Below are 12,678 nucleotides of genomic sequence, written 5' to 3' on the forward strand. Positions count from 1 at the left end.
ATTTAAAAATTTTTTATTTAAAAAAAAAAATTTTTTTTTTTTTTTTTTTTTTTTTTTTTTTAGAAAAAATTTTTTTTTAAAAAAAAAAAAAAAAAATTCCAAAAAAAAAAAAAAAAAAATTTTGGAAAAAAAAAAAAAAAAATTTTAAAAAAAAAAAAAAAAAAAAAAAAAAATTTTTTTTTTTTTTTTTTTTTTTTTTTTTTTTTGGGTTTTTTTTTTTTTTTTTTTTGGGGGTTTTTCCCTTTGGGGGGGGTTTTTTTAAAAAAAAAAAAGGGAAAAAACCCCGGGGTTTTCCCCCGGGGGACGGGGGGGTTTTTGGGGGGGTTTTTCCCCCTTTTTCCCCCCCGGGGGGGGGGTTTTTAAAAAATTTAAAAATCCGCCCGGGCCCCCGGGGAAAAAAAGGGGGGTTTTTTTTAAAAAAAAAAAAAAAACCTTTTTTGGGGGGGGGCCGTAAAACCCAAAAAAAAAAAATTTTTTTTAAAAAAGGAAAAAAAAAAATTTATTTCCCCCCCCAAAAAAAAACCCAAATTAAAATTTTTCCCTTTTAAAAAAAAACCCAAAAAAGGGGGGGCCCCCCCAACCCCCCCTTTTTTTTTTTTTCCCCGGTTTTTTTGGGGTTTCCCAAAAATTTTTTTTGGGGGACCAATTTTTCTGTTGAAAAAATTTTTCCCCCCCCCCCGGGTTTTCCCAAACCCCTTTTAAAAAAAAAAAGGCCTTTTTCCCAAAAAAAAGAAAAAAAATTTTTTTTTTTAAAAAAATTTTTGAAAAAAAAAAAAATAGGAAAAAAAAAAATTTTAAAAACCCCCCCGGGGGGGTTTTTTTTAATTTTTGGGAAAAAAAAAGCAAACCCCCGGGGGGAAAAAATTTCCCCCGGGGTTTTTTTCCCCCCCCCCTTTTTAAAAAACCTTTTAAAATTTTTTTTCCAAATTGGGGGGGGTTTTTTTTTTTTTCCCCCCCCGGGGGGGGCCAAATTTTAAAAAGGGGTTTCCCGGGGAAATTTAAAATTGGTTTGGGGAAAACCCGGGGGCCCGGGAAAAAAAAACCCTAAAAAGGGGGGGTTTTTTTTTTTCCCCAAAGGGGTTTTTTCCCCCCAAAGGGAAAAAACCCCTTTTCCCCTTTTAAAAAAATTTTTTTTTTAAAAAAAAATTTTTTTTAAAAAAAATTATTTTTTAAAAAAATTTTTAAAAAAAAAAATTTTTTTTTTTTTAATTTTTTAAAAAATTTTAAAAAAAAAATTTAAAAAAAATTTTTTTTTTTACATTTTTTTTGCATTTTTTTAAATTTTTTTTTACATTTTTTTTAATTTTTTTATTTTTTTTGTTTAATTTTTTTCTTTTTAATTTTTTTTTTTTTTTTGGGGGTTTTAAAAAAATTTTTTTTTTGGGAAAAAAATTTTTTATAAAAATTTTTTTTTTTTAAAAATTTTTTTTTTTTTTTTCTTTTATTTGTTTTTTATTAAGGCTGCTTTTTTTTTTTTTAAAAATTTTTTTTTTTTTTTTTAAATTTTTTTTTGGGGGGGAAAAAATTTTTTTAAAAAAATTTTTTTTTTAAAAAAAAAGGGAAAAAAAAAATTTTTTTAAAAAAAAAAAATTTTTAAAAAATTTTACAAAAAAATTTTTTTTAAATTTTTTCCCAAATTTAAATTTTTTAATTTAAAAAACCCTAAAAAAAAACCTTTTTTAAAAAAAAAAAAATTTTTATAAAAAATTATTTTTTTTTTTTTTTTTTTTTTTTTTTTTTTTTTTTTTTTTTTTTGTTTTTTAAAAAAAAAAAAAATTTTTTTTTTTTTTTTTTTTTTTTTAAAAAAAAAAAAAATTTTTTTATTTTTTTATTTTTAAAATAAATTTATTTTTTTTTTTTTTAAAAATTTTAAAAAAAAAAAAAATTTTTTTTAAAAATTTTAAAAAAACCCGTTTTTTTTTTAAAAAAAAAAATTTTATTTTCCGGGTTTTTTTAAATCAAAAAAAAAATTTTTTTTTTTTTTTGGGTTTAAAACCCCCCCCAAAATTTTCCCAAAAAATTTGGGGGAAAATTTTTTTTTAAAAAATTTTTAAATTTTAAAAGGTTTTTTTTTTTTTAAAAAAATTTCAAATTTTTTCTTTTTTTTAAAAATTTTTGCCCCCCTTTTTTTTTTAAATTAAAAAATTTTATTAAAAAATTCTTTTAAAAATTTTTAATTTTTAAAATTTTTTTTTTTAAAAATTTTTTTTTTTAAAAAAAAAAAAAATTTTTTTTTTAAAAACCCAAAAAATTTTTTTTTAAACCCTTTTTAAAAAAAAAATTTTTTTTTTTTTTAAAAAAAAGGGAAAAATTTTTTCCCTTTTTTTTGTTTTTTCTTTTCCCCCTTTTTCCAATTAAAATTTTTTGGGGTTTTTTTGGGTTTTTTTTGATTTTTAATTTAAATTTTTTAAAAAATTTTTTAAAAAAATTTTTTAAATTTTGCTTTTGGGAAAAAAATTTTTTTTTTTTTTGGTTTTCCCCAAAAAAAAAAAATTTTTCCCTTAATTTAAAAATTTTTTTTTTTAAAATTTTTTAAAAAATTTTTTTTTGAATTTTTTTTAAATTTTTTTTTAAATTATTTGTTAAATTTTTTTTATTTTTTTTTTTTTAAATTTTTGTTTTTAATTTTTTTTAAATTTTTTTTTAATTTTTTTTATTTTTTTTTATTTTTTTTTAAATTTTTTTTTTGGCCTTTTTTTTTTTTCCCCAAAAAAAAATTTTTTTTTTTAAAAAAAAAAATTTTTTTAACCCCAAAAATTTTTTTTTTTTTTTAAAAATTTAAAAAGGTTTTTTTTTTTTTTTTTTTTAATTTTTTTTTTTTTTAAAAAAAAAAAAAAAATTTTTAATTGTTTTTTAATTTTTTTTTAAATTTTTTTAAAAATTTTTTTTTATTTTAAATTTTTAAATTTTTAAAAATTTTAAAAATTTTTTAAAAAAAAAAAAATTTTTTTTAAAATTTTTTTAAAAAAAATTTTTTTTAAAAAATTTTTTTTCCAAAAAAAATTTAAAAATTTTTACCCTTTTTTTTTAAAAAAATTTTTTTTTTTTAATTTTTGGTTATTTAAAAAATTTTTTTTTTTTTAATTTTAAAAATTTTTTTTAAAAGGGTTTAAAATTTAAAATTTTAAAATTTTTTTTTTTTTGAAAAAATTTTTAAAAATTTTTTTTGGGGGGTTTTTTTTTTCCTTTTTAAATTTTTTAAAAATTTTTTTTTAAATTTTTTATAAAATTTTTTTGGGGCATTTTTTTTATTTAAAAAATTTTTTTATTTAAAAAATTTTTTTTTAAAAAAAAAAATTTTTTTTTTTTTTTTTAAAGGGAAAATTTTTTTTTTTTTTAAAATTTTAAAATTTTTAAAAAAAATTTTAAAATTTTTAATTTTTAAAAAAAAATTTTTTTTTTTAATTTTTTTTTTTTAAAATAATAATTTTAAAAAAAAAATTAAAACAAAATTTTAAAAATTTTTTTTAAAAAAATTTTTTTAAAATAAGTCAAAAAGTCATATAAGTAATAAATTTCCATATAAGTATTAGGTGTATAAAGTCATATAAGTAAATAATTTTCATATAAGTATTAAGTGTATGAATTCATATAAGTAATAAATTTTCATATAAGTATTAAGTGTAAAAGTCATACAGGTAAATAATTTTCATATAAGTATTAAGTGTATAAAGTCATATAAGTAATAAATTTTCATATAAGTATTAAGTGTAAAAGTCATGTAAGTAAATAATTTTCATATAAATATTAAGTGCATAAAGTCATATAAGTCAAAAAGTCATACAAGTAATAAATTTCCATATAAGTATTAAGTGTATAAAGTCATATAAGTAAATAATTTTCATATAAGTATTAAGTGTTTGAATTCATATAAGTAATAAATTTTCATATAAGTATTAAGTGTAAAATTCATACAGGTAAATAATTTTCATATGAGTATTAAGTGTATAAAGTCATATAAGTAAATAATTTCCATATAAGTATTAAGTGTAAAATTTATACAGGTAAATAATTTTCATATGAGTATTAAGTTTATAAAGTCATATAAATAATAAATTTTCATATAATTATTAAGTGTAAAAGTCATATAAGTAAATAATTTTCATATAAGTATTAAGTGTATAAAGTCATATAAGTCAAAAAGTCATACAAGTAATAAATTTCCATATAAGTATTAAGTGTATAAAGTCATATAAGTAAATAATTTTCATATAAGTATTAAGTGTATAAAGTCATATAAGTAATAAATTTTCATATAAGTATTAAGTGTAAAAGTCATACAGGTAACAGGTAAATAAGTCTTTCAAATAAGTATTAATTGTATAAAGTCATATAAGTAATAAATTTTCATATAAGTATTAAGTGCATAAAGTCATATAAGTCAAAAAGTCATACAAGTAATAAATTTCCATATAAGTATTAAGTGTATAAAGTCATATAAGTAAATAATTTTCATATAAGTATTAAGTGTATAAAGTCATATAAGTAATAAATTTTCATATAAGTATTAAGTGTATAAAGTTAAGTATTAATTGTATAAAGTTATATAAGTAATAAATTTTCATATAAGTATTAAGTGCATAAAGTCATATAAGTCAAAAAGTCATACAAGTAATAAATTTCCATATAAGTATTAAGTGTATAAAGTCATATAAGTAAATAATTTTCATATAAGTATTTTCATATAAGTAATAAATTTTCATATAAGTAATAAATCATAAAGTATATAAGTAATAAATTTTCATATAAGTATTAAGTTAAGTGTATAAAGTCATAAAGTAAATAATTTTCATATAAGGATTAAGTGGATAAAGGCATATACAGGTAAATAATTTTCATATAAGTATTAAGTGTATAAAGTCATATAAGTAATAAATTTTCATATAAGTATTAAGTGTATAAAGTCATATAAGTAATAAATTTTCATATAACTATTAAGTGTAAAAGTCATACAGGTCAATAGTCATTCAGGTAAATAATTTTCATATAAGTATTAAGTGTATAAAGTCATATAAGTAAATAATTTTCATATAAGTATTAAGTGTATAAAGTCATATAAGTAATAAATTTTCATATAAGTATTAAGTGTATAAAGTCAAATAAGTAATAAATTTTCATATAAGTATTAAGTGTAAAAGTCATACAGGTAAATAATTTTCATATGAGTATTAAGTTTATAAAGTCATACAGGTAAATAATTTTCATATAAGTATTAAGTGTATAAAGTCATACAAGTAATAAATTTCCATATAAGTATTAAGTGTAAAAGTCATGTAAGTAAATAATTTTCATATAAGTATTAAGTGCATAAAGTCATATAAGTCAAAAAGTCATACAAGTAATAATTTTCATATAAGTATTAAGTGTATAAAGTCATATAAGTAATAAATTTTCATATAAGTATTAAGTGTATAAAGTCAAATAAGTAATAAATTTTCATATAAGTATTAAGTGTAAAAGTCATACAGGTAAATAATTTTCATATGAGTATTAAGTTTATAAAGTCATACAGGTAAATAATTTTCATATAAGTATAAAGTGTATAAAGTCATACAAGTAATAAATTTCCATATAAGTATTAAGTGTATAAAATCATATAAGTAATAAATTTTCATATAAGTATTAAGTGTAAAAGTCATACAGGTAAATAATTTTCATATGAGTATTAAGTTTATAAAGTCATACAGGTAAATAATTTTCATATAAGTATTAAGTGTATAAAGTCATACAAGTAATAAATTTCCATATAAGTATTAAGTGTATAAATTCATATAAGTAATAAATTTTCATATAAGTATTAAGTGTAAAAGTCATACAGGTAAATAATTTTTATATAAGTATTAAGTGTATAAAGTCATATAAGTATTAAATTTTCATATAAGTATTAAAAGGATAAAGTCATACAAGTACTAAATTTTCATATAAGTATTAAATATAAATTCATACAAGTAATAAATTGTCAAAAAAAAACAGAGTGCAAAAATACTTTTGATGTTATAAATTTGCTTATAACTATAGAGAGCTCTGAAAATCATATAAATTACCCATGGATATTTGAGTTTGTAAATTTTAAATGGGTAAAAGTAAATTTTCCATACGATTTCGGGTTGGTGAGGTCAACTTGGCAGGGAACATTTATAACAAATCTGCACAAATTTGCTCAAATTGACTTATACTGAAATAGTACTTATATGAAAATGATTACTTGTATGACTTTATAAGTTAGTACTTATATGAAAATTTTTTATTAGTGAAAACTAGTTATTATGTCTTATATCTCTATATATTTTACTATATTTTAAGTAAATATGCTTTTCTACTTGTATGAAATTTGTCATTTCGTACTTGTATGAGAATTTTTATACTTGTATGACTTTATGGACTTAGTACTTATATGAAAATTTTTATACTTGTATGACTTTATAAATTAAGTATTTATATGAATTTTTTTTTTTTTTATTATAAGTATTTGAGTAAATAATTTGTATACGTTAAAAATTTTTATAGGGTTTTTTTTATTCCTGGTACCTGCTACAGTTGGTTTAAATAGACAAATTTTGTTATATTTATTATATGATGAAATTTAAAATTCTATACTTAACAAGTAGCATATGAAAGAATATTTTAACTTTCTTTAAACTATTCTTATTACACATAAAAATATATGTGCTAATGGAATTGTATTAAATTAAGTGAAATATTTATATTATTACGCTCAAAAAATACTTTCATAATCATATATTTATTATTTAAAAATAAATATAATGGAATTTGAAATTTTTAATTTCAAATCAAAGAAAAAATGTATATATTCTTAAAAAAAGATATATACACATTATGCATTGAAATAAAGTAAAATGTATAAAAAATGATATTATTTGAAAGTTTAGCTAATATAAGAAGAAACATCGTTCTTACATAATTAAATAATAATATTATGTATAGAGAACGAAAATTCTTTTCACAATACAAAAGCAAAAATTAAAAAGCAACCGTATTTGCAACATAACACGCATAACAAAACACAAACGTGTCAGTGCCAATTAATTGGACTGAAAGAGAATATAAGAAAATATATATATTTTAATATATATGATGATAAAAATTCTCAAAGAGAAATAAGCGAATAAATGAATAAAATAATGGTATACGGCGGGTACCAGAATATATAAAGCAATTGTAAAAAGGTCAGAAAAAATATATAAAGCTTTAAAAGCTTTATAGAAAAAAGTAAAAATGTGTTATCTGTGTTGTATATATGTGTGTTGACTTTCTATATTTTGTGTATTGTGTAATTTTCAAATAAGAAAATATCATTTAAAATTTTATATAATATAAAAAATATTATATAAAAAATAATATAATAATATTATTCTGGTTGATCCTGCCAGTAGTTATATGCTTGTCTCAAAGATTAAGCCATGCATGTCTAAGTACAAACAAATTAAAAGTGAAACCGCAAAAGGCTCATTATATCAGTTATGGTTCCATAGATCGTTAACAGTTACTTGGATAACTGTGGTAATTCTAGAGCTAATACATGCAAAATAAACACGGACCTTTTGGAACGTGTGCTTTTATTAGGCTAAAACCAAGCGATCGTAAGATCGTTATATTGGTTGAACTCTAGATAACTTGCAGATCGTATGGTCTCGTACCGACGACAGATCTTTCAAATGTCTGCCCTATCAACTTTTGATGGTAGTATCTAGGACTACCATGGTTGCAACGGGTAACGGGGAATCAGGGTTCGATTCCGGAGAGGGAGCCTGAGAAACGGCTACCACATCTAAGGAAGGCAGCAGGCGCGTAAATTACCCACTCCCAGTTCGGGGAGGTAGTGACGAAAAATAACAATACAGGACTCATATCCGAGGCCCTGTAATTGGAATGAGTACACTTTAAATCCTTTAACAAGGACCTATTGGAGGGCAAGTCTGGTGCCAGCAGCCGCGGTAATTCCAGCTCCAATAGCGTATATTAAAGGTTGTTGCGGTTAAAACGTTCGTAGTTGAATTTGTGCTTCATACGGGTAGTACAACTATAATTGTGGTATGTACATTACCTTATGTATGTAAGCGTATTACCGGTGGAGTTCTTATATATAATTAATACAATGTATTTTTTATATATTCCTCCTATTTAAACCTGCTTCAGTGCTCTTCATCGAGTGTTGTTGTGGGCCGGTACAATTACTTTGAACAAATTAGAGTGCTTAAAGCAGGCTCCAAATGCCTGAATATTTTGTGCATGGAATAATGAAATAAGACCTCTGTTCTACTTTCATTGGTTTTTAGATCAAGAGGTAATGATTAATAGAAGCAGTTTGGGGGCATTAGTATTACGACGCGAGAGGTGAAATTCTTGGACCGTCGTAAGACTAACTTAAGCGAAAGCATTTGCCAAAGATGTTTTCATTAATCAAGAACGAAAGTTAGAGGTTCGAAGGCGATCAGATACCGCCCTAGTTCTAACCATAAACGATGCCAGCTAGCAATTGGGTGTAGCTACTACTATGGCTCTCTCAGTCGCTTCCCGGGAAACCAAAGCTTTTGGGCTCCGGGGGAAGTATGGTTGCAAAGCTGAAACTTAAAGGAATTGACGGAAGGGCACCACCAGGAGTGGAGCCTGCGGCTTAATTTGACTCAACACGGGAAAACTTACCATGTCCGAACATAAGCGTGTAAGACAGATTGATAGCTCTTTCTCGAATCTATGGGTGGTGGTGCATGGCCGTTCTTAGTTCGTGGAGTGATTTGTCTGGTTAATTCCGATAACGAACGAGACTCAAATATATTAAATAGATGCTTTCAGGATTATGGTGTTGAAGCTTATATAGCCTTCATTCATGCGTTCATCTTGAATGGACAAGTGTTTGAATGTGTTTATATAAGTGGAGTCGTACCTGTTGGTTTGTCCCATTATAAGGACACTAGCTTCTTAAATGGACAAATTGCGTCTAGCAGTAACGAGATTGAGCAATAACAGGTCTGTGATGCCCTTAGATGTCCTGGGCTGCACGCGCGCTACAATGAAAGTATCAACGTGTATTTCCTAGACCGAGAGGTCCGGGTAAACCGCTGAACCACTTTCATGCTTGGGATTGTGAACTGAAACTGTTCACATGAACTTGGAATTCCCAGTAAGTGTGAGTCATTACTCGCATTGATTACGTCCCTGCCCTTTGTACACACCGCCCGTCGCTACTACCGATTGAATTATTTAGTGAGGTCTCCGGACGTGATCACTGTGACGCCTTGTGTTTCACGGTTGTTTCGCAAAAGTTGACCGAACTTGATTATTTAGAGGAAGTAAAAGTCGTAACAAGGTTTCCGTAGGTGAACCTGCGGAAGGATCATTATTGTGTTCCTATCCGAAAAATAAATATATATTAAAAAAAAAAAAAAAAAAAAAAAAAAAAAAAAAGAATAAAAAAGAAAAAAAAAATTTTTTTTTTTCTTTTTGTTCTTTTCATTCAATATGTTTTGAATTATTGATAAATATTATTTATTTAAATCAATGTGGGTATATCAATAATTTGCATAAAAAACATATTTGAGTGTTTTTCTTTTTTTTCTTTTTTTTTTTTTTACTCCTTGTAATGCATTATGAGCAGTATATTTATACATATATTGTGAATTTCGCATACATTGTATTTGAACGCTAAAAAACCTTTAAACATATATAGCTGTACTTATTATTTATAAAAAATTTTATAAAAAGTTAAATGATCTTTTTATAGTAAATATATAAATGATAAGTTAATTTGTTCACATTAACGTGTAATTCCTTTTTTATGGTATTTTCTATTTGTGATTAAGTATATGTTATATACATATAAAATACATATATGTTATATAAATATATTTTGGTTTATTTTCATTCAAGAAATACTGGATTATGCACAAATAAAAGAGAATAGCTACTAAAAATGGTATTACTGTTTTTGTTGACCTAAGACATGCGCAGCTTGCAAATGTTTGGGTTTAAAATTACAATTTATTGAAAGATGTGTTGAAATTTTATTTTAAAAATTTGTTATAAATATTATTATTATGCTTTCAATAAATTAAAAACTCTTGACTTTGAATCAAAAAATACAAAAAAATTTTTACTCTAAGCGGTGGATCACTCGGCTCATGGGTCGATGAAGAACGCAGCAAACTGTGCGTCATCGTGTGAACTGCAGGACACATGAACATCGACATTTTGAACGCATATTGCGGTCCATGCTGTTATGTACTTTAATTAATTTTAAAGTGCTGCTTGGACTACATATGGTTGAGGGTTGTAAGACTATGCTAAATTAGTTGCTTATTCTTTTAGTTAATTAAAAGAATTTAAGCATATGGTATATTATTGGATTGTATTTTTCAATCCATAATATTAATAGCATAAAAAGAAATATATACAATATATTCTTGATTACCTCATATTTGAACGAAATTTTATAATAAATGAGAATCTTAGTATTCCCAAAATAAAAAAAAAATTCAATATTATTTAAAATATATTTAAATAAATACATTAAGAGGAAAGTCTAGCATAAAAATTTTATTTGTGGTCTAGACCTTATGTCCCTAATGTATTTATTTAAAAAGTGGAAGTGATGATAAAATATATTTTAATAATATATGAAATAAATATATTAATAATTTGAATTGGTGGGATGAAAAGATTTTATATTTATTATTAAAGATTTATAAAATGGTATCGAAGATATAAAATATATTTCTTTAAAATAGCGAAAAAATAAAAGAGTTATTATTAATATATATATAATATAAAAAATTAATTTTTTTTATACAACCTCAACTCATATGGGACTACCCCCTGAATTTAAGCATATGATTTTTAAGATTAACATATTCATTAATTTGATTAAAAGCTTATTAAAATTAAAAGAAAATTTGATAAATATTTTGATTCTTATGTTAATGATTAATGAAAAATATGAACTAAAAATGTATTACACATTATATTTAAAAAAAAATATGTATTTTAATTTATTAATCGGATTACAAAATACATTTAAGAATTTCATTTTTTTTATTTATCATTTTTATTTTTTAATATATAAATTTTTAAATATATAATACCAGTATATATCTGAATATATTTTTTATGAGCGTAATAAATTTATACATTTTTGCACAAATATATATAAATATTGTTTTCATAATGTATTACGGTCCAAAATTTTATATAAGAGGGCTTCAAATCAAAGAAAAAATTAGAACAAGGTCTTATTTAGTTTTTTATAAAGCATTAAATAAGCAAATTGAAATAAATATATTTATATATATATTGAAATAGGGATATTATAAAAATAACAATTCAATTAAAAAAAAATTAATATATTTATATATATATTAATAATAAATAGTTTTTATACTTGAAATATAAATTCCTACGAATTTTTTAATATATATTTTAAATTAGCTATATATATTTATTGGAAGATTTTATACAGGGCATATGAGTCCTGTATTAAAATTCGTCAACCTCCCCGAATTGGGTAATTTATTTCATTATGCTGCCTTTAATAAATGGATTTTCAGGCTCCTCCGGAATCGAACCCATGTATAATACAATATATCATGTTGTAAACATTTGAAAAGATTATATAATACGATCTGCAAGTTATCTAGAGTTCAACAATATAACGATCTTACGATCGCTTGGTTTTAGCTTTAAAGCATCCACACGTTCCAAAAGGTTTGTTTAACAAAAAAGTTATCAATAATATCTATGGAACCATAAATAAATGAGCCTTTGCGGTTTCACTTTTAATTTGTTTGTACTTAGACATGCATTTAATCTTTTGAGACAAAGTCATAAATCAACCAGAATATATATTATTATATTATTTTTTATATAATATTTTTTATATTATATAAAATTTTAAATGATATTTTCTTATTTGAAAATTACACAATACACAAAATATAGAAAGTCAACACACATATATACAACACAGATAACACATTTTTACTTTTTTCTATAAAGCTTTTAAAGCTTTATATATTTTTTCTGACCTTTTTACAATTGCTTTATATATTCTGGTACCCGCCGTATACCATTATTTTATTCATTTATTCGCTTATTTCTCTTTGAGAATTTTTATCATCATATATATTAAAATATATATATTTTCTTATATTCTCTTTCAGTCCAATTAATTGGCACTGACACGTTTGTGTTTTGTTATGCGTGTTATGTTGCAAATACGGTTGCTTTTAATTTTTGCTTTTGTATTGTGAAAAGAATTTTCGTTCTCTATACATAATATTATTTAATTATGTAAGAACGATGTTTCTTCTTATATTAGCTAAACTTTCAAATAATATCATTTTTTATACATTTTACTTTATTTCAATGCATAATGTGTATATATCTTTTTTTAAGAATATATACATTTTTTCTTTGATTTGAAATTAAAAATTTCAAATTCCATTATATTTATTTTTAAATAATAAATATATGATTATGAAAGTATTTTTTGAGCGATATTTTATGTGTAATAAGAATAGTTTAAAGAAAGTTAAAATATTCTTTCATATGCTACTTGTTAAGTATAGAATTTTAAATTTCATCATATTATAATAAATATAACAAAATTTGTCTATTTAAACCAACTGTAGCAGGTACCAGGAATAAAAAAAACCCTATAAAAAT

The 12,678-nt window shown here is 22.2% G+C and overlaps 2 pseudogenes; both read left to right on the forward strand.

Annotated features, from left to right (window-relative positions):
• The first annotated feature begins 7,371 nt into the window (after nucleotides 1-7,371).
• On the forward strand, nucleotides 7,372-9,361 carry LOC126767169 (small subunit ribosomal RNA; annotated as a pseudogene).
• A 751-nt stretch (nucleotides 9,362-10,112) lies between these two features.
• LOC126767168 (5.8S ribosomal RNA) lies at nucleotides 10,113-10,291 on the forward strand (annotated as a pseudogene).
• The last annotated feature ends 2,387 nt before the right edge of the window (nucleotides 10,292-12,678 follow it).

Source organism: Bactrocera neohumeralis, unplaced genomic scaffold (genome assembly GCF_024586455.1).
Source record: "Bactrocera neohumeralis isolate Rockhampton unplaced genomic scaffold, APGP_CSIRO_Bneo_wtdbg2-racon-allhic-juicebox.fasta_v2 ctg4451, whole genome shotgun sequence".
NCBI lineage: Eukaryota > Metazoa > Arthropoda > Insecta > Diptera > Tephritidae > Bactrocera > Bactrocera neohumeralis.